At 38.6% G+C, this 9,642-nt stretch overlaps 1 pseudogene; it reads right to left on the minus strand.

Moving 5' to 3' along the window:
• Window positions 1-8,342: 8,342 nt before the first annotated feature.
• LOC122728959 lies at window positions 8,343-9,250 on the minus strand (annotated as a pseudogene).
• Between the last annotated feature and the right edge of the window lie 392 nt (window positions 9,251-9,642).

Consider the following 9,642-nt stretch of genomic DNA (forward strand, 5'->3'; position numbering starts at 1 on the left):
GTGGCTGAGTAAGTGAGCATCTGGGTGATGTGGTTAAAGGAGTTAATGCCTAAAGTCCCATACTCAGCTGGGGAGAGCTGTTATTTACAAGACTCTCTGGAATGCAGCCAAGAGAGGGGGTGTGGGTAATTAAGGATTACTTCAAGAGGTGATTACTTTAGTCATATCTGAGGAAGAGTTGAGTGGCAGCAGTCAAGAAACCTTCATGGAAGTGTTGGCTGAGATGGATTTATTGAGGAATTCTTTGGAGTAGTAACTTCTGGTTGAAGATAGCTAAAATGTGTCTTAAGCACTTACAATAGGGTAGGCATGGTGCTGGGCGCTGTGAATACAAGTACAAGAAAAGAACATGGTCCCTACTTTCAAAGAACGTACATTCTAAGAGGGAAAGAAAAAGCACAAAAGGGATGTGGGAAGCATGGGGGGAGGAAAGGTGAGGGTACCTCCTGAGGCAAGTGTGAGGACATGTAGCAGTGTAGAGGGTACCTTTATTGGAAGAAAGCAAGAAGCATGGCTGGGACCCTTTATGAAATAATTACTCTGGTCAGAGACCCTGAAGACAGTAGGCAAGAAGAAAGAGGCAGTGGATATTCCATCTAAAGTTATAGCCAGAGAGAGCTGCAGATAACAGGCACACCTGATATAGAGGCAACAAAAGGTCAAACATGACTTTAGGCCAATTCCTGCCTGTGAAGAAGGGGAAGAAAAATTCAGATTTAGCCTCCATGAAGCCCTAGAAGTCTATCTCAGGGGAGTTTATGTCAGGTGGGAAAGCTCAAAAACATAGACCAGGTTGGAAACAGCATTTTGGATGAGGAGAACCAGAAACATCCCCCCCCGCCCCCCTGCTCCAAAACAAAGAGATGTTTCATGAGATTGAAAGGAGTTGACTCTGCCCCAGTCCAGTTACTGGGGTTCTTGAAAATGAGCAAAGTGCTTCAGTTAAGTAACGGGATACAAAGTAAACCTAGAAAAAGTATTAGCATTCCTATGTGGTACTAACAAAATTCAAGAAAAAAACACAAGGGAAATTCCATTAATTTTAAATTCCAATAAAAAAGTACAAAATACTTAAGTATCTGGGTGTTAGCCTGGGTGTAAAACTCATGCAAATGATAAAATATTCTTTACCTATATACAGGAAGACAGAGTGAAGCAGTATTCAGTGTGCATGGTTGGGCCCTGCACTTGTTATAAACATGGTGATACTATAGCTTTCATGCGATAACAGTTAAAGTATAAAGGGGATATTTTATAGAACTAGATAAAATAGAAAACTCATTTAGAGGAAGAAGAGATCTAGAATATTGAAGGAAATACTTGGGAAAATCATTAGGAATCATTAGGAATGGGACATATATACAGTGTTAACAGACTTCAAGATTTATTATAAAACGGTAAATATAAAACTATTTGATTCTTGTTAAAAAATAGACAACAATAGCCAGTAGAACAGACTAAATAAATATAAGCAGTGCAATAAAAGAAATAATAGTTCTGTGAAAAACCCTTTGACTGTAAATACCTTGAGCAAGGGCTCCCTATTTGATAAGAACTTTTCAGAATGTTGAAAAGCATGTTGGCATAAATGAGGCTTAGGCTAGTCTGTTATATCATGTGCCACTGAATACTCAACTAGATCTTTGATGTCACTGAAACAAAAGTTCCTTCTAATAGTTCAGATCATAGCTAAAGTCTGCCTGTCCTGTCTGACTCTTATCCTTGTCCTCCAATCTGTTTCCCATGAAGTCCACCAAATTGCCAGGTTTTAATTATTCTGTAACATTGTGAAGGCACCTGTCCTTCCTGATCAGATGACCAACCCATCTTCTCTTTATGCTTTTCCTCAATGACATGTTTTATTCTGTTTTTTTTTTCTTTGAAGGCTCTCATTGGATCTTTGTTGCAGCTGGCTTACATGCATGGGCAGCTAGGTGGTATAGTGTATTAAATGTTGGACTTGGAGTCAGGAAGATCTGAGTTCAAATCCAGCCTTAGAAACTTATCAGTTATGCCACCCTGGGCAAGTCACTTAATCCTATTTACCTCAGTTTCTTCTTATATAAAATCAGTTGGAGAAGACAATGGAAAACCTCTCTAGTATCTTTACCAAGACAACCCCAAATGGGCTCGCAGTGAGACTTGATTGGACAAAAAAACTAAATAATTGGAAGCCTTTCTATCAGACAGGGGTGAGGCAAGTTGTCCACTATCCAAATTACCAATTCAATATTGTATTTGAAATGCTAAATGTAGCAGTAAGACAAGGAAAAGAATTGAAGGAATAAACATAGACAATTAGGAAACAGAGCTATCACTCTTTGCAGTGATATGATCGCTTCCTTAGAGAATCCTAGAAAGGCAACTAAAAAATCACTCTGAACAACTACCAACTTCAGTAAATTTCCAGTTTATAAAATAAGCCAACACAAATCGTCAGCATTTTTCCAAACTACCTTTAAAGTCCAGTAGGAAGTGATAGAGAAATTCTACTTAAAAGGACTACAGACAGTTGAAAACAATTGGGGGTATACCTGCCAAGACACACAGGATCTATTTGACTAGAATTACAACACACTCTATACACAAATACAGTTGCAAATAATTGGAGAAATATTAATTGGTCATGAGTAATTTAAGCCAACGTAAGAAAAATAATGCTACCTAAAGTACTTTACTCAGTGCCATGCTAATCCAACTAATGAAGAATTATATTTTAAAGCTAGAAAAAATAATAACAAAATTCATTTGGAGGAACAAAAGGCCAAGGATATCATGGGAAGCAAAAAAATAAAAGTAAGGGGGGTTAACATTACCAGATCATAAACTATATTACAAATTGTCAAAACAATTTGGTACTGGGTAAGAATGAGGTCAATCTGTGGAGCACATTAGATATGCAATATACATAATCAATTGAAGTCAGTAACCTAGTGCTTGATAAACATCTAAATCCCTGCTACTGGGGCACAAACTCAATACTTGATAAAATTTGCTGGGAAAACTAGAAAGTAGACCAACCTAGATCAATATCTCACACTATATAATATATAAGTTCAAAACGGAAAAATGATTTAAACATAAAGGGTAATATCATAAGCAAATTAGTGGAGCATAGAAGGAATTACTTGTCAGATCCATGGATAGGGGAACAGTTCATGACCAAACAAGAGACAGGTTCACAGGAGGTAAAATGGATAATTTTGATCGCATGAAATTAAAATATTTTTGCAGAAATAAAACCCATGCAACTAAAATGAAAAGAATAGCAGGAGCCTGGGTAAAATTCTTTGCAATAAGTTTCTCTTATAAAAGTGTCATTTCTAAAATATATAGTAAACTGAATAAAATTAACAAAACTAGGAGCCATTCCTCAATTGATAAATGGTCAAAGGATATAAATAAACAGTTTCAGAGGAAGTAGCCATATGAAAAATGCTTTAAATTAGAGAAATACAAATTAAAATAATTCTGAGGTAGCAATTCATACCCAACAGTTTGCCTAAGATGACAAAAAAAGAAAAATGGCAAAGGCTACAGGGAATGTAGAAAAAAGGGTACACTAATGTACTGTTGGTGGAGTTTGTGAGCCAGTCCAACCCTTCTGGAAAGAAATTTAAAACTCTCCCCCAAATTTTATTAAATTATGTCCATTTGTCCCAGTGAAACCACTATTCCCCAAAAGACTAAGGGAAGACCAAAAGAGACCCTGTGTATGATGTATATGTATATGTGTATGTGTATGCACATATACATCTATATGTGTATAAAGATATATTTCTATATTAGCTATTTTTTGTGATGACAAGGAATTGGAAATTGATGGGATACCCCTCATGTGGGGAGTGAATGAACCAGTTATGGTATATCAATATGATAGGATTCTATTGTATTCTAAGAAATGATAAAGTAGGTGGTTTCAGAAAAAACTGGTAAGACTTTTATGAACTGATATCAAATGAAGTGAGCAAAACCAGGAGAAGAATTTATATAGTAACAACAATGTAATAAAGACAATCAACTTTGAAAGACTTTTTAACTCTGATCAACACAATGACCAAACACAATTCCAAGGATTCATGGTGAAGCATTCTATTCTCCTATGGTAAGAGAATCCATCATGCCAGAGTGCATATTGAAGCATATTTTCTTCTCTCTCTCTCTTTGTTTTCATTTTTTTGGGGGAATTAGCTAAAGCAGACATTTGTTTTGCATGATTATATATATTTGTAATGGGATTTGTTTATCTTGACTTTTGAAAGAGTGAAAGGAGGAAGAAGGAGATAATTTGAAACAAAATTAAATTGAAAAATGGAGGCAGTCAGTATTTTAGGGGCTGTGGGATAAATGTACATGAATACACTATTGGTGGAACTGTGAATTGTCCTCACTTTTTCCAGATAGCAGTTTAGAATTATAAAAGAAAAGTGATTATACTGTTCATTCCCTATGATTAATTAATTCAAAGATTAATATATGCCAAAATATCATAGAAGCAGTTTTTGTGCTGGCAAAAGGGCCAAAAACAAAGTGGGTGCCTATAACTTGAATAATAGCAGAAAAATTGGTATCAGAGGTTAGCTCTGAATGAATACATGATTTAGATATAAAAGATTATATCATAAACAAATGAGAGGAAGAAAGAGTAGATTACCTCTCAGATCTATGGAGAGGGTAAGATTTTGTGAACAAACAAAGATAAGATATACAATTTTGATAATATGAATTTGAAAGTCTTTTGCACAAACAAAACCAAGGTTGCTAAGATTGTAATGGAAACAGTTTAGTGGGGAAAACCATCTTTATAGCAAATGTCTGATAAAAGTCTTATTTTCAATTTATATTAGAAATTGATTCAGGTTTGGTAGAATGAGAGCTATTTCCCCAATTGATAAATTTTAAAAGATACTAAGTCAATTTTTAGTGGAAGAAATCCAAACTACCAAGAGCTATGTGAAAAAATGGTCCTAAATCATCAATCATTAGAGACATTTAAATGAAAATAACTCCAAATTTCCACCTCCCAGCCATCAGATTGTCAAGGATGGTAAAAAAGGAAAATGACAATTGCTAGAAGAACTCAGGGAAACGAAGCACATTACTATATCACTGGTGGAGTCGTGAACTTGTTCAGCAATCCTGGAAAGTTATTTGGAACTATATCCCCAAAGTCACTAAACTTTGATTAAGCAATAAAAGATCAAAGAAAGAGGAAATAGGGGGCGGCTAGATAGCACAGTGGATAAAGCACCGGCCCTGGATTCAGGAATACCTGAATTCAAATCCGGCCTCAGACACTTGACACTTACTAGCTGTGTGACCCTGGGCAAGTCACTTAACCCCCATTGCCCCGCAAAAAAAAATAAAGAGGAAATTATTACACAAATATTTAGTGGCAAAGAACTAGAAATTAAGGAGGCACCCATCATTCAGGAGAATGACTCAACAAATGTAATGGAATTCTATTTTTCTCTAAGAAATGATGAAAGAAATGGTTTTAGAGAAACCGGAGAAAATATCTGTGGACTGACATAAGAGTGAAGGGAGCAGAATCAGGAAAACCACTTAGAACAGGACAAGAATGAACATTTGAAAAACTGAAGAACTCTGAACAATGAACAACAATGATTCCAGAGGAATTTTGGTCAAGCATTTTATCTCCCTACTTATAGAGACCCGAGAGATGCTGAATGAGGCAGACATTTTAGATTTGGCCAGTGCCAGAATGTGTTATGACTAACTAACTAACTAACCAACCAACCAACTAACTACATACAGACATATGTATATAAAATGCATACGTATAAATATTTCTTACAAAAATATTTATTTTTTGCCTTATTGGAAAGGAGAGAAAATAAATACTTGTTCAGTGAAAAAACATGCACAATGATATAAGTACAAATGAAAGAACAGTATGCAGATTCACTACAGTGATGTAAATAAATGATCACTAAGAGGAAACTGAACTCTGGTTAGCTGAATAGCCAATAATGATCTCTGGTTAGCTGAATAGCCAATAATGATCCCTGAAAACAGATATTTAAAGATACCTCTCTCCTCTGGGTCAGAGAGGCAGGGAATTACCAGGACAGGATGTTGTATTTATTATCTAAGTGCAGTTTCTGGATTATATGTTTTTTCTTAATTGCTTTTCTTTGTTACAAGGAATGGTTTAAGTTGGCGTGGTTATTATTTGTAGAAGTGACTAGGAGGTAAAAACAAAAGGCATTCATGAAACATTAGACAAATAAAGATGAGGTGCAATGGGAAAAGCTGCTGAAGTTAGGTGTGTGGAATATGGGAGTAGAAGAAAGATGTGGGAAGATTCTTGAGGTCTTTTCTGGGTATAATGAGTCAACAAAAGAGTGACAAACTGTCAGCCGTGGAAGTCAACATCAGTAATGAATGGGGTCCAAGGCAGTTGATCAATCCTTGCCAACATGCATTTCTTCCTCCCAGCCTGGTTTTCACTAGCCAAAATTCCATGGTGGCAACCACAAGATGCCTTGGAGCTCTGGGTTCTAAACCTGACTCTGGCCATGACTGAGGTCTGGTAAATCACATCCTCTTACTGGGTTTGGATTTGTTCTGGAAATAACCATCTACCCATTTCCCTGTTCCCCAATACAGCTGTAAGAGCAGGATGAAAAAGTGATGGGGTAGAATGATCTAAAAGGCAATGGAAATTGTGACAATAGGGTTTGTTTTTATAAACTTGGTTCTTTAGGGTAGGACTTAAACTTTTTCCACTTATGACACTTTTTCCTGAAAGAAATTTTACACTAGCCTGTCTATATAAGTATATAGAATAGGCATACATAAACTTTTACTGTTGCCAAATATTTCACAATCCCCACATTCAGTTATGTGGCCTCACATGGGGTTGTGACTAAGAATCTAAAGTTTAGAGCAAACCAATTGTCATATATTCTAGTTAATTTTTGGTCCTGTTCATGTCTCACAGACTGTATTACAAACTTTAGACAGTCAGGCTTTTGGTCAAATAACAGATTGGGAATGACTTACCAATCCAGACCAATAGCTCTCAGGATGAGTTTTATTGAGGGATGATTAGTAGCCCTGTCTGTTCAGAGGGAAGAAGGTTTCCATCGGTCAGTGACCACCCTAGACCTCAGCTGGAGCTAAGGATACGCCACACTCCCCGACCCTTCTTCCCTGGGTTCATGTCCCCCTTAATGCTAACTTGCTTTGTGACACCTAAGTCTTTGTTTCCCTATGTTTTGGTCAGAATCTGCATTAATTTTGGATGACCTGGTAACCTGTGTGACTGAAAGGAAACGAACAGAACTCTGTGTGAGTGAGGGAGTATGTGTGTTACATGTGTACAGAGAGCAATAATATTAAACCCCTAAGCAGAGTATTTCTGTTCAGAAGACCAGATGAATATTTCCATCTCTGGGGCGCTTGTGTAATGACACGGGTATGAGGATGAAAAGGCCCCCAAGTATAAAGCTCCTTGAACACTGGTCCTGTTACTACTGTGTAAAGCCAGGTAAGACTGAGGTACATGGTATGGTTATAAAGTGTGCAGTAGAGATGAGGTCTGAGTTTCTCATGGTTTTTGTTGGGGTCTAAACTACTGAGTTTTCCATCAAGTCCCCAGTCCTCAACATTTGGGGCAACTAGCTGGTGCAGTGGATAGACACTGGCTCTAAAGTTGGGAATGCATGAGTGCAAATCTTACCTCAGACACTTACTAGCTGAGTGACCCTGAGCAAATCACTTAGCCCCAACAATTATCTATAAATTATTCAGGTCCATCTCTTTCTTCCTGATCAATATCTTGCCAGTCTTCTCCTGGATGCTTTTCTTTATCTAAGTTTTCATGACACTACTATTTCCTGGTTCTCTTCAACTTGTCTGGTCTTTTCTTTTCTTTCTCTTTTTTCTGGATTTTTATCTGTGTCACACCTCATTATCTCTTGGGGATGGGGTGAAGGGTATTGTAGGAGTCTAGCCTGGGCCCTCTTCTCTTTGACTTGGCCATTTCCTCAGCTCCCATTGAATCAATGATCATCTCTATGCAAATGATTCTCAGATCTATTGATGCATCACTAACCTTGTCTTTGACCTCCAGCCTCTCATCACCAACTTCCCCATGGAATTTCCTTTTTTTAAAGAAATCAAGGGACAGCTAGGTGGCGCAGTGGATAGAGCACTGGCCCTGGATTCAGGAGGACCTGAGTTCAAATCCGGCCTCAGACACTTAACACTTACTAGCTGTGTGACCCTGGGCAAGTCACTTAACCCCAATTGCCCCCCACACACAAAAAAAGAAATCAAGATTTATTTTCCTTTTAGAATCTTTTCCTTCTCTATTAGAGCACCTGGGGTAAAATTTGGGACCACTCTGTGGTAGTCCCTATCCACTCAGTGGCCTGAGCAGTAGGAGCCACAGACCAGTCCTCGGTAGCAGGCTGAGCACTCCAGTCTTCAGTAGGGAACTACTGAATGGACACAGATGGCACTTGCACTCCCTCAGACCAATCGGCCACCTCTGGTTGAGCAGCAGTGAATTATGGGGCAGGGGCAGTCCATTCACCCTGAAATTCCTCCTTTGTCACTGCCTTCTCAGTTGCAGCCTGCTCTTCCTTCTCAATCTCCTCTGGATCCCTGTAGAAGTAAAGATCAGGCATCACTTCCCACAGGTGTTCACAGGAGATGGTACCATGCAAATGTAGGACTTCACGGGCCAGCATCCACCACATCAGACCCACGGAGTGAGCTCCCTTGTTGTTGCATGGAATAGCAATGTCCACATAGTGAAGTGGAGAATCTGTGTTGCACAATGCAATGGTTGGGAGGTTAATGTATGATGCTTCAGTCAGAGGCTGGTGATCTGCCCTAGGATCAGTGACCACCAAGAGGTGAGGTTTCCTAAAAGCTGCCTGAATCTGGTTAGTGATGGTGCCCAGGGTGAAGCGTCCAGCAAAGGTGTAGTGCCAGTGGCAGTAGTAAATTTCAGAACAGTTCGCTGGCCAGTGTTCCTGGATGAGATGACATTAACATCAGCAGAATTTTCAATGGCAACAATGGCACGAACAGCGAGCAGAAACTTTTCCCAGGTTCTCTTCAACTGAATGATGTCGATGCTATCACTCTTCCTTTTGCAAATGTACTGTTCCATCTGGAAGTCCAAATTAATGCCACCCAAATGGGTTCCTGCAGTGAGACATTTGATGACATCCTTCTCCTTCATCTGCACGACATCCAGGGCTCTGGACATTGTGGAAGTTTCCCTTTAAAGTTATGATGGAAACTGAGAACAACACCGTATAGATGCCTCTTCTGGGTAGTGCAGAAAGGGCCCCATGGAATTTTCAAATTGCTTATCCCATAGATATCTTAAATCCAAGCTTTTTAAACCTGAATTCATTATCTTCATTGCCCACCATACCCCCTAAACTCTCTTCTTTTCCTAATTTCCCTGTTACTATGAAGGGAACCATCATTTTCCCAGTCACCCAGGCTTATAAATTTGTAGTCATCCTTGACTCTCACTCCACTCTCCCATTTCTACCTCCACAACATCTCTTTTTATACTTCTCTTCTGCCACTGTCACCACCCTAGTCCATAATTTCATCACTTCACAGCTGCTTGCTAGTAAGCCTCCCTGC

Source organism: Dromiciops gliroides, chromosome 5, assembly GCF_019393635.1.
Source record: "Dromiciops gliroides isolate mDroGli1 chromosome 5, mDroGli1.pri, whole genome shotgun sequence".
Taxonomy (NCBI): Eukaryota; Metazoa; Chordata; class Mammalia; order Microbiotheria; family Microbiotheriidae; genus Dromiciops; species Dromiciops gliroides.